Genomic DNA, 20838 nt, shown 5'->3' with positions numbered 1-20838 from the left:
TCTACCTTTCTATGCCTTGATCTCTTTGTTGTATAGTGTATGCTTTTTAGAGGTGATAGTATTGAGTAGGATAATTCTTTGAATATGCTATATCGTTCAAATGGGGGCCAACTCGCCCGGCCATGGCCCTTCACAGGCCGTCGGATCCATGGGCCTTCTACGTCTCGTAGGATCCATGGGCCTTCTATGTCTCGTAGGATCCATGGTCCTTCTACGTCCCATAGGATCCATGGGCTGCCGACTCATTTATGGGTCTTGTACGGGCCTTTAATGGGTCGTAGACGGGCCTTTAATGGAAATCATACGTTTTATGGGGTGACCATAACGGGCCGTTAATAGGCTGTATTTGGTGATGCTATGAAAATGGCCCAACAGACTAACGGTCCACAAACGGGCCGACTGTAATGACAGGCTGAATTTGGCCCACAAGCAGAAAATGACAGTGACGGGCCGTAAGTAACCGAATGCTGCAAATGAGCCCAAGAATAAATGGGCCCTCAGAAGGTCGAAAGTTAACTTGGGCTGGAAATGGCCCAACGGAATAACGGGCCGTTAATGGGTATAAAGTGATACACTGTTCATTACGGGCCAGTTTCACCACGGGCCATTAATGGGTGTAAAGTAATAACTGTTCATTGCGGGCCAGTTTCAGCACGGATCGCTAATGGGCCAAGAGTTACAAAGGTCCTCATATGTGCCGAGAGACGTCATGGGCTATACATGGGCCAGAAGTGAAAACGGGCTGGAATCATATTGGATGGCCCAGATGATGCTACTGGGCCTAATTCGGATAGGGTGTAACGGGCCTTGGGTTAGCGGGCTGTAAATGGGCTATATGCGAACAGGCCATTAACAAGCTTTCCATGGGCTGGCCCGCCAGCTTTCGACCAAGTCAAACGGGCCGGCCTTTTCACATGAATGGGCCACTGTTGGGCCGTGCCACGTGTCGATGTATCATAGGCGCCTTCTGTCCAGTGAGTGGATGACATCTATGCCAACGATGAGCCGACACATGTTTCCTCTAGCCAATGATGATTTTACACGTGGAAAATCCCCATTGGTCGGGGTTGTTAATGGGTTATCGGATCCAAAACCTGACCCGATAGCTTAACAGTGTTCCGTTACGGTGGATGCCATGTGTTGGTCACCCTTGACGAAAGCACTTCTGTGACGGGCGATTTATCGTCATGGAAGTGGACACTTCCGTGATGATAATTTTTGTAATGTCATGGAACACTTCTACGACAGCACAGGTATGACTATCTTGATTCTGTCATAAATTTGTCATGGATGTACATGCATGACAAAAAACGCGACCTACTGTGACAAACACGTATCATCACGGAAGTGTATTTTTTTGTAGTGTTGACACCTTGATCTCCATCGTAGCATCATTGTCGTCTCGCCAACTATTGCTTCTACGACTATCGCTACTGCTTAGTGATAAAGTAAAGCAATTACATGGCAATTGCATTTCATACAATAAAGCAACAACCATAAGGCTCCTACCAGTTGCCGGTAACTTTTACAAAACATGATCATCTCATACAACAATTTATATCAAATCACGTCTTGACCATATCACATCACAACATGCCCTGCAAAAACAAGTTTGACGCCCTCTACTTTGTTGTTGCAAGTTTTACATGGCTGCTACGGGCTTCTAGCAAGAACCGTTCTTATCTACGCATCAAAACCACAACGATTTTTCGTCAAGTGTGCTCTTTTAACCTTCAACAAGGACCGGACGTAGTCAAACTCGATTCAAGTAAAGTTGGAGAAACAGACACCCGCCAACCACCTGTGTGTGAAGCACGTCGGTAGAACTAGTCTTATGAACGCGGTCATGTAATGTCGGTCCGGGCTGCTTCATCCAACAATACCGTCGAATCAAAGTAAGACGTTGGTGGTAAGCAGTATGACTATTATCGCCCACAACTCTTTGTGTTCCACTCATGCATATAACATCTACGCATAGACCTGGCTCGGATGGCACTGTTGGGGAACGCAGTATTTCAAAAATTTCCTACGATCACACAAGATCTATCTAGGAGATGTATAGAAATAAGAGGGGAGAGTGTTGATGTCGCTTGAAGCTATGTCGGTATTTCCCCAAAGAGGAAGGGATGATGCAACACAGCGGCGGTAGTTATTTCCCTCAGATATGAAACCAAGGTTATCGAACCAGTAGGAGAACTAAGCAACACAACCTAAACAGCCCCTGCACACAGATAAAAAATCCTTGCAACCCGATGTGTTAAAGGGGTTATCAATCCCTTTCGGGGTACGGCGCCTCAAGATAGGCAAACAGACGTCGGGTAAATTTATAGTAGATTGAGATCGAATGCCAAATAAATAAATAAGAATAAATTGCAGCAAAATATTTTTGGGTTTTTGGTTTAGTAGATCTGAAAATAAACGCAAAGGAAAATAGATCGCAAAGGCAAATAATATGAGAAAGAGACCTGGGGGTCGTAGGTTTCACTAGTGGCTTCTTGATACGTCTCCAACGTATCTATAATTTTTGATTGTTCCATGCTATTATATTATCTGTTTTGGATGTTTATGGGTTTTATTATGCACTTTTATATTATTTTTGGGACTAACCTATTAACCGAAGACCCAGTGCAAATTGTTTTTTTGCCTATTCCAGTTTTCGCAGAAAAGGAATTTCAAACGGAATCCAAACGGAATGAAACCTTCGCGAGGATCTTTTTTGGAACAAACGCAATCCAGGAGACTTGGAGTGGACATCAAGGAAGCAGCGAGGCGGCCACGAGGTAGGGCGGCGCGCCCAAGGGGGCCAGGCGCGCCCCCACCCTCGTGGGACCCGTGCAGCTCCACCGACCTACTTGTTTGGCCTATATATACTCTTATACCTTGAAAACATCCAGGGAGCCACGAAACCACTTTTCCACCGTCGCAACCTTCTGTACCCGTGAGATCCCATCCGGGGACCTTTTCCAGCGATCTGCCGGAGGGGGATTCGATCACGGAGGGCTTCTACATCAACACCATAGCCTTTCCGATGATGTGTGAGTAGTTTACCATAGACCTTCGGGTCCATTGTTATTATCTAGATGGCTTCTTCTCTCTCTTTTGATCTCAATACAAAGTTCTCCTCGATGTTCTTGGAGATCTATTCGATGTAACTTTTTTTGCTGTGTGTTTGCCAAGATTCGATGAATTGTGGGTTTATGATTAAGATTATCTATGAACAATATTTGATTCTTCTCTGAATTCTTATATGCATGATTTGATATCTTCGCAAGTCTCTTTGAATTATCAGCATGGTTTGGCCTACTAGATTGATATTTCTTACAATGGGAGAAGTGCTTAGCTTTGGGTTCAATCTTGCAGTGTCCTTTCCCAGTGACAGCAGGGGAAGCAAGGCACATATTGTATTCTTGCCATCGAGGATAAAAAGATGGGGATTATATCATATTGCTTGAGTTTATCCCTCTACATCATGCCATCTTGCCTAATGTGTTACTCTGTTCTTTTGAACTTAATACTCTAGATGCATGCTGGATAGCGGTCGATGTGTGGAGTAATAGTAGTAGATGCAGAATCGTTTCGGTCTACTTGACACGGACGTGATGCCTATGTTCATGATCATGCCTAGATATCATCATAACTATGCGCTTTTCTATCAATTGCTCGACAGTAATTTGTTCACCCACCGTAATATATGCTATCTTGAGAGAACCTACTAGTGAAACCTATGGCCCCCGTGTCTACTTTATATCATATAATTTTTCGATCTACAATTCTAGTTTACTATCTATTTTGCAATCTTTACTTTTTGATCTATACAAAAAAAATACCAAAAATATTTATCTTATTATCTCTATCAGATCTCACTTTCGTAAGTGACCGTGAAGGGATTGACAACCCCTTTATCGCGTTGCTTGCGAGGTTCTTGTTTGTTTGTGCAGGTACTAGGTGACTTGCGTGTAGTCTCCTACTAGATTGATACCTTGGTTCTCAAAAACTAAGGGAAATACTTACGCTACTTTGCTGCATCACCCTTTCCTCTTCAAGGGAAAACCAACGCATGCTCAAGAGGTAGCACTTCTCTCGAGAAAAATAGCAAACGGTGGGTGAACAAATTACTGTTGGGCAATTGATAGAACTTCAAATACTCATGACGTATCCAGGCAATGATCATTATATAGGCATCACGTCCAAGATTAGTAGACCGACTCCTACCTGCATCTAATACTATTACTCCACACATCGACCGCTATCCAGCATGCATCTAGTGTATTAAGTTCATGGAGAAATGGAGCAATGCAATAAGAACGATGACATGATGTAGACAAGATCTATCTATGTAGAGATAGACCCCACCTTTTTATCCTTAGTAGCAACGATACATACGTATCGGTTCCCTTTTGGTCACTGGGATCAAGCATCGTAAGATCAAATCCACTACAAAGCACCTCTTCCCATTGCAAGATAAATAGATCAAGTTGACCAAACAAAACCCAAATATCGGAGAAGAAATAAGAAGCTATAAGAGATTATGCATAAAAGAGATCAAAGAAACTCAAACACTTTCATGGATATAAAAAGATAGATCTGATCATAAACTCAAAGTTCATTGATCCCAACAAACACACCGCAAAAGAGTTACATCATATGGATCTCCAAGAGACCATTGTATTGAGAATCAAGAGAGAGAGAGAGAGATGAAGCCATCTAGCTACTAACTACGGACCCGAAGGTCTACAAAGAACTACTCACGCATCATCGGAGAGGCACCAATGGAGGTGGTGAACCCCATCCGAGATGGTGTCTAGATTGGATCTGGTGGTTCCGGACTCTACGGCGGCTGGATGAATATTTCGTCGACTCCCCTAGGGTTCTGGAAATGTTGCGGTATTTATAGAGCAAAGAAGTGGTCCGGGGGCACCCGAGGTGGGCACAACCCACCAGAGCGCGCCCTGGTGGGTTGTGCCTCCCTCGGGTCACCCCCCAGGTGCAGCCAGGGCCCGTTGTATTCCTTTTGGCCCATAAAATTTCTCTGTAAAGTTTCATGGCATTTGGACTCCGTTTGATATTGATTTTCTAAGATGTAAAAAACATGGGAAAAAACAGGAAATGGCACTTGGCACTATGTCAATAGGTTAGCACCAAAAATGATAGAAAATGACTATAAAATGATTATAAAACATCCAAGATTGATAATATAATAGCATGGAACAATAAAAAATTATAGATACGTTGGAGACGTATCAGCATCCCCAAGCTTAACTCCTACTCGTCCTCGAGTAGGGAAGTGATAAAAACAGAACTTTTAATGTGGAATGTTGCCTAACATGTCATATCATATTTTCTCTTTATAGCATGGACATTTGGATTTTTATATTGTTCAAAGCAATAGTCTAGTTTTGACATGATAATTTAAATACTCAAGCATATCAACAAGCAACCATGTCTTTCAAAATATCAATGCTAAAATAAGTTATCACTAGCCCATGATGCTCAACCATTGATCCATTCATGAAACACACTGGCATATTAGCTACACCCAATACTAAAGTACGATCATATTGCCTCCTTGTTGGTTCTTTTATAAGAGAAGACGGAGATTCAAAGTCAAAATAAAAATTTCATAAAGTAAAAGAAAGGCCCTTCGCAGAGGGATGTAGGGATTTGTAGAGGTGCCAGAGCTCAAAACAAAAAAAATTAGAGAGAAAAACATTTTCGGAGGTGTATCCATCCCGCCAACGAAAGCGACATAGAGTTCCCAATAGATTCCATGCTTAGATATATGATAGGCGGTTCCCAAACAGAAAATAAAGTTTATTCTTTTTTCCACCATACTTTCACTTTCCATGGCTAGTTGTATCCACGGTTGCCATCCATACCAACACTTTCCAAGGAATTTATTATTTGACAACATAAAGTAAATTCATTTTTTGCATTTCGAGACTGGGCATCCCTAATACCTTTGCCTTACTCTTGTGCAATGACAAGTGAATAAACACTCATCTTGAGAATAACACATCTAGCATGGAAAATATTAGCCACCCCTCACCGCTCCGCGAGCGAAACTAAACACACAAAATAGAAGTTTATTTTTGAAATTTAGAGATGGCACATGAAAATTTGTTTAGAAAGTAAAAAGAATACCGCATATAGGTAGATAAAGTGGACTCATGTGGCAAAACTGGTTTAATGGTTTTTGGATGCACAAGTAGTGATCATACTTAGTGCAAAATGAAGTCTAGCAAAAGATTGGGAAGCGACCAACTAAGAAATGAATAATCTCATAAGCGAGCATTAAGAATAACTAACACCGAATAATGCACCATAAGTAGGGTATAATTTCATTGCATAACTATTGACTTTCGTGCTTGCATAGTGACGGTGTCCTGGACTAGGGGGTACTCACCAGGTCGTCTCCCGGTCAGTTAGATTGGGCTGAGGACCCCCATGGTTGTATACTCATTGGCCAGTTCGGATAGTTGCCGCATACAAGGAAGATTCCACAAGACTTGGTGGTCAAGACAAGGACTCTTCCCCCACCGGCGTATCCGGCTAGGACTCTTGTTATCCTAGGCCTCTGGTGCATTATATAAACCAGGGCCAGGCTAGTCGATAGAGATACAACAACATACAATCATACCATAGGCTAGCTTCTAGGGTTTAGCCTCTTTGATCTCGTGGTAGATCAACTCTTGTAATACGTATATCATCAAGAACGATCAAGCAGGACGTAGGGTATTACCTCCATCAAGAGGGCCCGAACCTGGGTAAACATCGTGTCCCCTGCCTCCTGTTACCATCCGCCTTAGACGCACAGTTCGGGACCCCCGACCCGAGATCCGCCAGTTTTGACACCGACGTTGGTGCTTTCTTTGAGAGTTCCGCTGTGTGATCGGCAAAAGGATCAATGGCTCGCCGGCAGGTCAACTGCGACACTGGCATCTTCGTCGCCAACTCGACTGGTCACCTTGGCTCGACCGAGGACCGTGCTCCATCTCCGATCGTCATGTTCGGACGGGGGCCTTCTTCAACATCAAATCCGATCTCTATCATGATCATAGAGGAATCATCCATGGAGCTCGAGGGCTCAACGTCAACATTGCCCTCGGGTGGCCGTACTGTTTTTATGGACAGCGAACTTGTATTCGCCGTCACCGCCTCCTCGAGCGTCAGTTTGACGATTTCTTCAGTGGAATAGTGCGGAATTACGTCTACAACAGCCATGCAAAATCTCGTCAAGTTCCGATGGAGGAATCTCCGACAATCTATGATATACCGGAGCCATGTCAAATCTGGATGGGAATCTTGACGAGTTTAGGGTGTGGTCCCCAGAGCCCATATCGAAGGTCCTTTGGAAGATCCAACCGTTCATCTACTGCGGAATTCCCATATCTACCACCCCTCCAAATTTCAGCTCGATCCGATGGTTCAAACTCCGGGGACCTTCCAATGAGTGGACCAATTTTTGGATCTCTTTTCTGCGTGAATACGGATCCGACCCGAATTCATGTTTCTTTATGAACGTGATATTGGACAACCTTTTTAGAGGAATTCTCTTCTAGGGTATTGTGCATCGTTTTTAAACACATGCTCGTAAATTTTTAAGCCTCCCCTGAGGTCATCTTCATCATCATGCTGGTGTCAAACCAGTTCGACAATATTGCTCCAAGGCTGCTGACCTGCGCTAGACACGTCGTCACTTTGTTGAGCCGAGCTCAATTTCTTCGGATCATCATCTCGGCAAGCCGAACAAGAGTCCGGCATCGCGAAGGATAAATCATCACCAACATCGCCGCCCCACGGATTACACAGAGCGAGCACACCGGCATCGCCGCACGGTCACTTCATCAAGCCGACATTGACCACGTCACGACCTGCATCGGCAGGGCCGCACTGTTGCTTCTTCAAGCTGGTGTCCATCACGCCGACCTACTTCGACTCATCGGCTGACATCGAGGCTTCGACATCGAGGATAGACCGGGGGCTTCGCCATCTCTTCATCAACCTAGTCCGGAGACTTCGGCATCACTAGCCGACCAGCTCCGTCACGTTAGCTGGACCGCGGGCTTTGCCTCGGCGAGCCAACCTTTGCCAGCATCACCATGTCGTCGCTTTATCGCCCATCAGGCAATGAGTGTGCAGATCGAGTCCCAATTTTCGGAATCACCTTCCTTCAGATTGCTACAACAAATAAACCAGGTGCTATTAATCTAGTATTTTTTGCTTGTTCGGGTTCATTTTTCCCAAGGAATTATTACTCTGGTTTGTTCATCATATGTACACAGGTCTATCAAATGGTGACCGCATTAACGACAGTCGCATGGTGGTTCGGTCAGTTTCCATACATGGTCTGGCGAACGCCGCATCCGGAACTCGGACTGAGCTGTGAATTCAGGCTTTGCCATGCCTTTACCGCATCACGCCGACGCCCTGCATCGACATTGACTTCGGCGCCAGGCCATATTTCTTTTATTACTCACTTTGCATAAATTATTTATTATGCAACGATTTTTTTAATTATTATTATTACTATTATCTCCGATTTGCACTATTTTTTGTGCACAAGAAAATGATCTGGGTTGGGCAGTATCGTCAACTCGGCGTACTGACATACCACGTCACATCGGCTGGACGGGGGGCTTCGTCAACACTTCATTACCCCATGCCAGGACTTCGGCATCACTCTGTCGGCCTCCATTGACCGTGCTATGTCACCACTTCGGAGTGCCGAGCTCTTTGCTCCGCCACCTTGGGACCGGCTTGGGGGATGGAACCTTGTCCCGCATCAAGCTCGGGTCGCGTCATCAATACCGAACACATTAACCAGCTAAGTTGCATTCATGCTCAAAGTTTTAAATTTTTAACTCGTGTTCGGTTCGACCAAGCATTATACCTTTTTGAAAAAAAGTTGCTTGTAAAGAATCTCCTTATCAAAACTTTGTTTGTGACACACAAATTCAAATACCCCGTTTACTTGGGGGCTTCCTTTATGAAGCTTTTCCTCTTGCATATGATTATACTTGTACGGCTTCGTTTCTTGTTCGTGTATTATGCCACAATATGCACCATATTGACTTAAGCGATTTGCAAGTTGGGTTGCCTCGCTCCTGTGCTTACCCCTACATTCTCGATTGTTCGGTTAGGGTGTAAAGGGAGCACCTCTGTGATTGTCACGACCGGGTCATCCGAGCTCTGACATCAGACTGGGTGAAGCCAAAAGCTAGCGCTCTTATTGTTTTCAATCATGTTCGGCACACAACGGAACTCATGAGTACAAAAAATCTATTGCATAAGTCTCATAGTAATAATGAGCACCGAAGAAAGGTATCGGTGGGGGTACTATTTTCTTCGAAGATGCTTCTTACACTTTGTCAGTAATATAGCATAAGTTCCCTGAGTGCGCTTTGTCTGTTACAGCCTTATGCCCTGATTTCCTGGTCATCGGAAACACCATGATACTCTCCACAGGCAGAGTACATGACACTTTTCGGCCCTTGGCCGAAGAGGGAGAAGCAGACGGTTGGTTAAGACGCGTTTAAAGTTCGGGTGAACACATATATGATATAAGTACTTCGGTACATACGATCATTCTACATAAAATTCTTTTACCCAAGTCACTTGGGGGCTCTTAAAATTTATATATGAGCTATAAATGTGTTTTCTTCTTGGTCGTTGTCAAAACATGACAGAAGCACCTTTTTTTCTTCCAATTTTCGGATTGGCACCGAACACTTGATCTTGTTCGGATGTCATGTTTTTACTGACGTTTTTTGGTTTTCCAAGCTTTTGGCACTTTTAAACTATTTGTGTGTTTTCAGCACAAGTCTCGCAGTGCAACCCCGGACATATTTAGAGATTCGGCAAAAACATTCTCGGATATTGCTATATATGCATCGGTTTCGAATTGTGTCTTCGGTCAATAGTTGGGTTGCCCGGCTCCTGCGCTTGCCTCCTACATTCCGCTTTGTTCGGCTAGGTGTGCAAAGGGAGAACCACTGCGATTGTGCTTCCAGCTCACATGGTTAAGCACCTCAGTGGAGAAAGCCAAAAATTGACTGTCACAATAAGCGTAAACTGGTCAGCGATCCGATAACTGTGTTAAATGATGGGCCATTCATAACATTGGCCGAAGTGTTTACAACTTGACCTCGACTGTCGCCGAACACTACCGGGGGCTAGTAACTGGCCTCCCAAACTAAATCCTCAATATTTTTCTCTTACATTAGAGCTGAGGTTTCATGATCATGCTTAGCATGACAACCCAAAGAAAGGAACCGCTAGCGGGACTATTTTCTTTGGAAGAAATTTCTTATGTTAAACAGTAATATAACATATCTCTCTGCGTACCTTTGTTTATAAAACCGTATGGCCATTTTTCCTTGTTTGTCGTAAATCTTTGCCCTCATAAAGGCTTTATAAGGTAGGACAAACACTCCACGGCTACTGGCCGAGGAGGTGGAAGCCGATGGTCGGTCAACAAAGTTTTGTACAATGCGGATCCGAGCATTAATGACGTAAAGTACTTGGATACATAGAGTCATTACACATAATTTGTGATTTTACTATGGATATCAATCCTTAATTCGGCCACTCATGCCCGCATTAAGGCTCGGGGGCTACTAGGCTTCGGGCTCATTATTTACAAATATTAAAGGGTCACATCGATCCCCTGATCTGGTGTTGCCACCCGACCAGTGTCTCGGGGGCTATTGCATTGCCTGTCCAATGTAGAAAATTTTAAGTGCAATACAGTTTCAGAGGAGATTTTGATCCTTAGGTTGGTCGGTCGCACCCAACCTGAGTCTCGAGGACTGAGCATGCCGCTTTTTCTGTCCCGAAGTATTCTGCCGAGCTAGGACTTGATCCTCAGGCCCATTTTGCAAATCAACCTGAGTCTCAGCGGCTACTAGGATCAATGGTCTTATGTAATCCTTCAGGTGCATCTCGGGTTTTAGACCCATACACACCTTGAGGGCTACTGGCTATATATCTCGGCAGAGAATAAATTGCACCAATCAAAATATTGACAAAAAATCGGCCCGCAGTCAGGGTGGTGCACCACCTCGGAAGCAGTCCGGCATAAAGCTCAGGCGCTAGTGGCTGGCTCCATAGAGGGCATTTCCGGTATTAAGCTCGGCTAAACTTCTTCAACTTTTTTGAACCAAGGTGATTTATGACACCTCGGATATAGTCCGGCGTTGGAGCTCGGATTGAAGGAAATATGCCCTAGAGGCAATAATAAAGTTATTATTTATTTCCTTATATATCATGATAAAAGTTTATTATTCATGCTAGAATTTTATTAAACTGGAAACACGATACATGTGTGAATACATAGACAAACAGAGTGTCACTAGTATGCCTCTACTAGACTAGCTTCTTAATCAAAGATGGTTATGTTTCCTAACCATGGACAAAGAGTTGTCATTTGATTAACAGGATCACATCATTAGTTGAATGATCTGATTGACATGACCCATTCCATTAGCTTAGCACCCGATCGTTTAGTATGTTGCTATTGCTTTCTTCATGACTTATACATGTTCCTATGACTATGAGATTATGCAACTCCCGTTTGCCAGAGGAACACTTTGTGTGCTACCAAACGTCACAACGTAACTGGGTGATTATAAAGGAGCTCTATAGGTGTCTCCAAAGGTACATGTTGGGTTGGCGTATTTCGAGATTAGGATTTGTCACTCCGATTGTCGGAGAGGTATCTCTGGGCCCTCTCGGTAATGCACATCACTTAAGCCTTGCAAGCATTGCAACTAATGAGTTATTTGCGGGATGATGTATTACAGAACGAGTAAAGAGACTTGCCGGTAACGAGATTGAACTAGGTATGGGATACCGACGATCGAATCTCGGGCAAGTAACATACCGATGACAAAGGGAACAACGTATGTTGTTATGCGGTCTGACCGATAAAAGATCTTCGTAGAATATGTAGGAGCCAATATGAGCATCCAGGTTCCGCTATTGGTTATTGACCGGAGACGTGTCTCGGTCATGTCTACATTGTTCTCTAACCCGTAGGGTCCGCACGCTTAAGGTTACGATGACAGTTATATTATGAGTTTATGCATTTTAATGTACCGAAGGTTGTTCAGAGTCCCGGATGTGATCATGGACATGACGAGGAGTCTCGAAATGATCGAGACATAAATATTGATATATTGGAAGCCTATGTTTGGATATCGGAAGTGTTCCGGGTGAAATCGGGATGTTAGCGGAGTACCGGGAGGTTACCGGAACCCCCTCGGGAGGTATATGGGCCTTAGTGGGCCTTAGTGGAAGAAGAGAAGAGGCAGCCAGGGCTGGGCCGCGCGCCCCTCCCCCCTTGGTCCGAATTGGACAAGGAGAGGGGGCCGGCCCCCCATCCTCCTCTCTCTCCTCTTTCCCCCCCTCCACGAATCCTATTCCAACTAGGAAAGGGGGGAGTCCTACTCCCAGAAGGAGTAGGACTCCTCCTGGCGCGCCTCTGCTGGCCGACCGGCCCCCCTCCCTTGAACCTTTATATACGGAGGCAGGGGCACCCCCTAGAGACACAAGTTGATCCACGTGATCATATTCTTAGATGTGTGCGGTGCCCCCTTCCACCATAGTCCTCGATAATATTGTAGCGGTGCTTAGGCGAAGCCCTGTGACAGTAGTACATCAAGATCGTCACCACGCCGTCGTGCTGACGGAACTCTTCCCCGACACTTTGCTGGATCGGAGTCCGGGGATCGTCATCGAGCTGAACGTGTGCTAGAACTCGGAGGTGCCGTAGTTTCGGTGCTTGATCGGTCGGGCCGTGGAGACGTACGACTACATCAACCAAACGCTTCCGTTGTCGATCTACAAGGGTACGTAGATCACACTCTCCCCCTCTCATTGCTATGCATCACCATGATCTTGCGTGTGCGTAGGAAATTTTTTGAAATTACTACGAAACCCAGCAGTGGCATCCGAGCCTAGGTTTTATATGTTGATGTTATATGCACGAGTAGAACACAAGTGAGTTGTGGGCGATATAAGTCATACTGCTTACCAGCATGTCATACTTTGGTTCGGCGGTATTGTTGGACGAAGCGGCCCGGACCGACATTACGCGTACGCTTACGCGCGACCGGTTCTCCCGACGTGCTTTGCACATAGGTGGCTTGCGGGTGACAGTTTCTCCAACTTTAGTTGAACCGAGTGCGGCTACGCCTGGTCCTTGCGAAGGTTAAAACAGCACCAACTTGACAAACTATCATTGTGGTTTTGATGCGTAGGTAAGATTGGTTCTTGCTTAAGCCCGTAGCAGCCACATAAAACATGCAACAACAAAGTAGAGGAAGTCTAACTTGTTTTTGCAAGGCATGTTGTGATGTGATATGGTCAAGACATGATGCTAAATTTTATTGTATGAGACAATCATGTTTTGTAACCGAGTTATCGGCAACTGGCAGGAGCCATATGGTTGTCGCTTTATTGTATGCAATGCAATCGCGCTGTAATGCTTTACTTTATCACTAAGCGGTAGCGATAGTCGTGGAAGCATAAGATTGGCGAGACGACAACGATGCTACGATGGAGATCAAGGTGTCGCGCCGGTGACGATGGTGATCATGACGGTGCTTCGGAGATGGAGATCACAAGCACAATATGATGATGGCCATAGCATATCACTTATATTGATTGCATGTGATGTTTATCTTTTATGCATCTTATCTTGCTTTGATTGACGGTAGCATTATAAGATGGTCTCTCACTAAATTATCAAGAAGTGTTCTCCCTGAGTATGCACCGTTGCGAAAGTTCTTCGTGCTGAGACACCACGTGATGATCGGGTGTGATAGGCTCTATGCTCAAATACAACGGGTGCAAAACAGTTGCACACGCGGAATACTCAGGTTATACTTGACGAACCAAGCATATACAGATATGGCCTCGGAACACGGAGACCGAAAGGTTGAGCGTGAATCATATAGTAGATATGATCAACATAGTGATGTTCACCAATGAAACTACTCCATCTCACGTGATGATCGGACATGGTTTAGTTGATTTGGATCACGTAATCACTTAGATGATTAGAGGGATGTCTATCTAAGTGGGAGTTCTTTAAGTAATATGATTAACTGAACCTAAATTTATCATGAACTTAGTACCTGATAGTATCTTGCTTGTTTATGTATGATTGTAGATAAATGGCCCGTGTTGTTGTTCCGTTGAATTTTAATGCGTTCCTTGAGAAAGCAAAGTTTAAAGATGATGGTAGCAATTACACGGACTGGGTCCGTAACTTGAGGATTATCCTCATTACTGCACAGAAGAATTACATCCTGGAAGCACCGTTGGGTGCCAGGCCTGCTGCTAGAGCAACACCAGATGTTGTGAACGTCTGGCAGAGCAAAGCTGATGACTACTCGATAGTTCGGTGTGCCATGCTTTACGGCTTAGAACCGGGACTTCAACGACGTTTTGAACGTCATGGAGCATATGAGATGTTCCAGGAGTTGAAGTTAATATTTCAAGCAAATGCCCGGATTGAGAGATATGAAGTCTCCAATAAGTTCTATAGCTGCAAGATGGAGGAGAACAGTTCTGTCAGTGAGCATATACTCAAAATGTCTGGGTATAATAATCACTTGATTCAAATGGGAGTTAATCTTCCAGATGATTGCGTCATTGACAGAATTCTCCAATCACTGCCACCAAGCTACAAGAGCTTCGTGATGAACTATAATATGCAAGGGATGAATAAGACTATTCTCGAGCTCTTCGCAATGCTGAAAGCTGCGGAGGTAGAAATCAAAAAGGAGCATCAAGTGTTGATGGTCAACAAGACCACTAGTTTCTAGAAAAAGGGCAAAGGGAAGAAGAAGGGGAACTTCAAGAAGAACAGCAAGCAAGTTGCTGCTCAAGAGAAGAAACCCAAGTCTGGACCTAAGCCTGAAACTGAGTGCTTCTACTGCAAGCAGACTGGTCACTGGAAGCGGAACTGCCCCAAGTATTTGGCTGATAAGAAGGATGGCAAGGTGAACAAAGGTATATGTGATATACATGTTATTGATGTGTACCTTACTAATGCTCGCAGTAGCACCTGGGTATTTGATACTGGTTCTGTTGCTAATATTTGCAACTCGAAACAGGGACTATGGATTAAGCAAAGATTGGCTAAGGACGAGGTGACGATGCGCGTGGGAAACGGTTCCAAAGTCGATGTGATCGCAGTCGGCACGCTACCTAACATCTACCTTCGGGATTAATATTAGACCTAAATAATTGTTATTTGGTGCCAGCGTTAAGCATGAACATTATATCTGGATCTTGTTTGATGCAAGACGGTTATTCATTTAAATCAGAGAATAATGGTTGTTCTAAATATATGAGTAATATCTTTTATGGTCATGCACCCTTGAAGAGTGGTCTATTCTTATTGAATCTCGATAGTAGTAACACACATATTCATAATGTTGAAGCCAAAAGATGCAGAGTTGATAATGATAGTGCAACTTATTTGTGGCACTGCCGTTTAGGTCATATTGGTGTAAAGCGCATGAAGAAACTCCATACTGATGGACTTTTGGAACCACTTGATTATGAATCACTTGGTACTTGCGAACCGTGCCTCATGGGCAAGATGACTAAAACGCCGTTCTCCGGTACTATGGAGAGAGCAACAGATTTGTTGGAAATCATACATACAGATGTATGTGGTCCGATGAATATTGAGGCTCGTGGTGGATATCGTTATTTTCTCACCTTCACAGATGACTTAAGCAGATATGGGTATATCTACTTAATGAAACATAAGTTTGAGACATTTGAAAAGTTCAAAGAATTTTAGAGTGAAGTTGAAAATCATCGTAACAAGAAAATAAAGTTTCTATGATCTGATCGTGGAGGAGAATATTTGAGTTATGAGTTTGGTGTACATTTGAAACAATGCGGAATAGTTTCGCAACTCACGCCACCCGGAACACCACAGCGTAATGGTGTGTCCGAACGTCGTAGTCGTACTTTACTAGATATGGTGCGATCTATGATGTCTCTTACTGATTTACCGCTATCGTTTTGGGGTTATGCTTTGGAGACGGCCGCATTCACGTTAAATAGGGAACCATCAAAATCCGTTGAGACGACGCCTTATGAACTATGGTTTGGCAAGAAACCAAAGTTGTCGTTTCTGAAAGTTTGGGGCTGCGATGCTTATGTGAAAAAGCTTCAACCTGATAAGCTCGAACCCAAATCGGAGAAATGTGTCTTCATAGGATATCCAAAGGAGACTATTGGATACACCTTCTATCACAGATCCGAAGGCAAGACTTTTGTTGCTAAGTTCGGAAACTTTCTAGAGAAGGAGTTTCTCTCGAAAGAAGTGAGTGGGAGGAAAGTAGAACTTGACGAGGTAACTGTACCTGCTCCCTTATTGGAAAGTAGTGCATCACAGAAAACTGTTTCTGTGACACCTACACCAATTAGTGAGGAAGCTAATGATAATGATCATGAAACTTCAGAACAAGATACTACTGAACCTCGTAGATCAACCAGAGTAAGATCCGCACCAGAGTGGTACGGTAATCCTGTTCTGGAAGTCATGCTACTAGATCATGATGAACCTACGAACTATGAAGAAGCGATGGTGAGCCCAGATTCCGCAAAATGGCTTGAAGCCATGAAATCTGAGATGGGATCCATGTATGAGAACAAAGTGTGGACTTTGGTTGGCTTGCCCAATGATCGGCAAGCAATTGAGAATAAATGGATTTTCAAGAAGAAGACTAACACCGACGGTAATATTACTGTCTACAAAGCTCGACTTGTCGCAAAAGGGTTTCGGCAAGTTCAAGGGATTGACTACGATGAGACCTTCTCACCCGTAGCGATGCTTAAGTCTGTCCGAATCATGTTAGCAATTGCCGCATTTTATGATTATGAAATTTGGTAGATGGATGTCAAAACTGCATTCCCGAATGGATTTCTGGCAGAAGAGTTGTATATGATGCAACCGGAAGGTTTTGTCGATCCAAAGGGAGCTAACAAAGAGTGCAAGCTCCAGCGATCCATTTATGGACTGGTGCAAGCCTCTCGGAGTTGGAATAAATTCTTTGATAGTGTGATCAAAGCATTTGGTTTTGTGCAGACTTTTGGAGAAGCCTGTATTTACAAGAAAGTGAGTGGGAGCTCTGTAGCATTTCTTATATTATATGTGGATGACATATTACTGATCGGAAATGATATAGAATTTTTGGATAGCATAAAGGGATACTTGAATAAGAGTTTTTCAATGAAAGACCTCGGTGAAGCTGCTTACATATTAGGCATAAAGATCTATAGAGATAGATCAAGACGTTTAATTGGACTTTCACAAAGCACATACCTTGACAAGATTTTGAAGAAGTTCAAAATGGATCAAGCAAAGAAAGGGTTCTTGCCTGTGTTACAAGGTGTGAAGTTGAGTCGGACTCAATGCCCGACCACTGCAGAAGATAGAGAGAAGATGGAAGATGTTCCCTATGCTTCGGCCATAGGCTCTATCATGTATGCAATGCTGTGTACCAGAGCTGATGTGTGCCTTGCTATAAGTCTAGCAGGGAGGTACGAAAGTAATCCAGGAGTGGATCACTGGACAGCGGTCAAGAACATCCTAAAGTACCTGAAAAGGACTAAGGATATGTTTCTCGTATATGGAGGTGACAAAGAGCTCATCGTAAACGGTTACATTGATGCAAGCTTTGACACTGATCCGGACGATTCTAAATCGCAAACCGGATACGTGTTTACATTAAACGGTGGAGCTGTCAGTTGGTGCAGTTCTAAACAGAGCGTCGTGGCGGGATCTACGTGTGAAGCGGAATACATAGCTGCTTCGGAAGCAGCGAATGAAGCAGTCTGGATGAAGGAATTCATATCCGATCTAGGTGTCATACCTAGTGCATCGAGTCCAATGAAAATCTTTTGTGACAATACTGGTGCAATTGCCTTGGCGAAGGAATCCAGATTTCAAAAGAGAACCAAGCACATCAAGAGACGCTTCAATTCCATTCGGGATCTAGTCCAGGTGGGAGACATAGAGATTTGCAAGATACATACGGATCTGAATGTTGCAGACCCGTTGACTAAGCCTCTTCCACGAGCAAAACATGATCAGCACCAAGGCTCCATGGGTGTTAGAATCATTACTGTGTAATCTAGATTATTGACTCTAGTGCAAGTGGGAGACTGAAGGAAATATGCCCTAGAGGCAATAATAAAGTTATTATTTATTTCCTTATATATCATGATAAAAGTTTATTATTCATGCTAGAATTGTATTAAACCGGAAACATGATACATGTGTGAATACATAGACAAACAGAGTGTCACTAGTATGCCTCTACTAGACTAGCTTGTTAATCGAAGATGGTTATGTTTCCTAACCATGGGCAAAGAGTTGTCATTTGATTAACATGATCACATCATTAGTTGAATGATCTGATTGACATGACCCATTCCATTAGCTTAGCACCCGAACGTTTAGTATGTTGCTATTGCTTTCTTCATGACTTATACATGTTCCTATGACTATGAGATTATGCAACTCCCGTTTGCCAGAGGAACACTTTGTGTGCTACCAAACGTCATAACGTAACTGGGTGATTATAAAGGAGCTCTACAGGTGTCTCCAAAGGTACATGTTGGGTTGGCGTATTTCGAGATTAGGATTTGTCACTCCGATTGTCGGAGAGGTATCTCTGGGCCCTCTTGGTAATGCACATCACTTAAGCCTTGCAAGCATTGCAACTAATGAGTTAGTTGCGGGATGATGTAATACAGAACGAGTAAAGAGACTTGCCAGTAACGAGATTGAACTAGGTATGGGATACCGACGATCGAATATCGGGCAAGTAACATACCGATGACAAAGTGAACAACGTATGTTGTTATACGGTCTGACCGATAAAAGATCTTCGTAGAATATGTAGGAGCCAATATGAGCATCCAGGTTCCACTATTGGTTATTGACTGGAGACGTGTCTCGGTCATGTCTACATTGTTCTCGAACCCGTAGGGTCTGCACGCTTAAGGTTACGATGACAATTATATTATGAGTTTATGCATTTTGATGTACTGAAGGTTGTTCGGAGTCTGGGATGTGATCATGGACATGACTAGGAGTCTCGAAATGATTGAGACATAAAGATTGATATATTGGAAGCCTATGTTTGGATATCGGAAGTATTCCGGGTGAAATCAGGATGTTACCGGAGTACCGGGAGGTTACCGAACCCCCTCGGGAGGTATATGGGCCTTAGTGGGCCTTAGTGGAAGAAGAGAAGAGGCAGCCAGGGCTGGGCCGCGCGCCCCTCCCCCCCTTGGTCCGAATTGGACAAGGAGAGGGGGCCGGCCCCCCTTCCTCCTCTCTCTCCTCTTTCCCCCCTCCACGAATCCTATTCCAACTAGGAAAGGGGGGAGTCCTACTCCCAGAAGGAGTAGGACTCCTCCTGGCGCGCCTCTCCTGGCCGGCCGGCCCCCCTCCCTTGAACCTTTATATACGGAGGCAGGGGCACCCCCTAGAGACACAAGTTGATCCACGTGATCATATTCTTAGCCGTGTGCGGTGCCCCCTTCCACCATAGTCCTCGATAATATTGTAGCGGTGCTTAGGCGAAGCCCTGCGATAGTAGTACATCAAGATCGTCACCACGCCGTCGTGCTGACGGAACTCTTCCCCGACACTTTGCTGAATCGGAGTCCGGGGATCGTCATCGAGCTGAACGTCTGCTAGAACTCTGAGGTGCCGTAGTTTCGGTGCTTGATCAGTCGAGCCATGGAGACGTACGACTACATCAACCAAACGCTTCCGTTGTCGATCTACAAGGGTACGTAGATCACACTCTCCCCCTCTCGTTGCTATGCATCACCATGATCTTGCGTGTGCGTAGGAATTTTTTTGAAATTACTACGAAACCCAACACGGATACTATCTGGCGTTGGAGCTTGGACATAGTCCGATGTTGTAGCTCGAATTCATTCCGGCGTTGGAGCTCGGAAGCGGTCCGGCATTGGTGCTCGTCTGCAAAAGATACCACGAATATAGTCCAGCGTTGGAGCTCGGACGCAAGAGAACGCTGCCCCCGGGAACAACTTCAAACCCGAGGTGTGGCATAAAAACAACAAGGCATTGATAAAGGCCGGAACTTAAAGGGGCTCCTCGGATACCCGACGTATAAAATCTTCGGATGCACATTGGTGATCCTCAAGATCGAAGAAGATTTGTTGAACCAGTTTTCAAGACCGACGACCGAAGATGAAGAACAGTTCAGAAGAATCGAGGAGTGTCCCCAACTTGAATATCGGTTCAGGGGGCTACTGACGGTGTCCTGTATTAGGGGGTACTCACCACGTCGTCTCCCGGTCAGTTAGATTGGGCCGAGGTCCCCCATGGCTATATACTCATGGGCCAGTTCGGACAGCTGCCGCATACAAGGAAGATTCCACAAGACTTGGTGGTCAAGACAAGGACTCCTCCCCCACCGGCGTATTCGGCTAGGACTCTTGTTATCCTAGGCCTCTGGTGCATTATATAAACCAGGGTCAGGCTAGTCGATAGAGATACAACAACATACAGTCATACCATAGGCTAGCTTCTAGGGTTTAGCCTCTCTGATCTCGTGGTAGATCAACTCTTGTAATACTCATATCATCAAGAACGATCAAGCAGGACGTAGGATATTACCTCCATCAAGAGGGCCCGAACCTGGGTAAACATCGTGTCCCCTGCCTCCTGTTACCATCCGCCTTAGACGCATAGTTCGGGACCCCCTACCCGAGATCCGCCGGTTTTGACACCGACACATAGGGAATCACAAACCTTAACACCAA

This window comes from Triticum urartu, chromosome 2 (assembly GCF_003073215.2).
Source record: "Triticum urartu cultivar G1812 chromosome 2, Tu2.1, whole genome shotgun sequence".
NCBI classification, from domain to species: domain Eukaryota; kingdom Viridiplantae; phylum Streptophyta; class Magnoliopsida; order Poales; family Poaceae; genus Triticum; species Triticum urartu.
The sequence above is the reverse complement of the archived record's forward strand: the minus strand, read 5'-3'. Positions refer to the sequence as shown.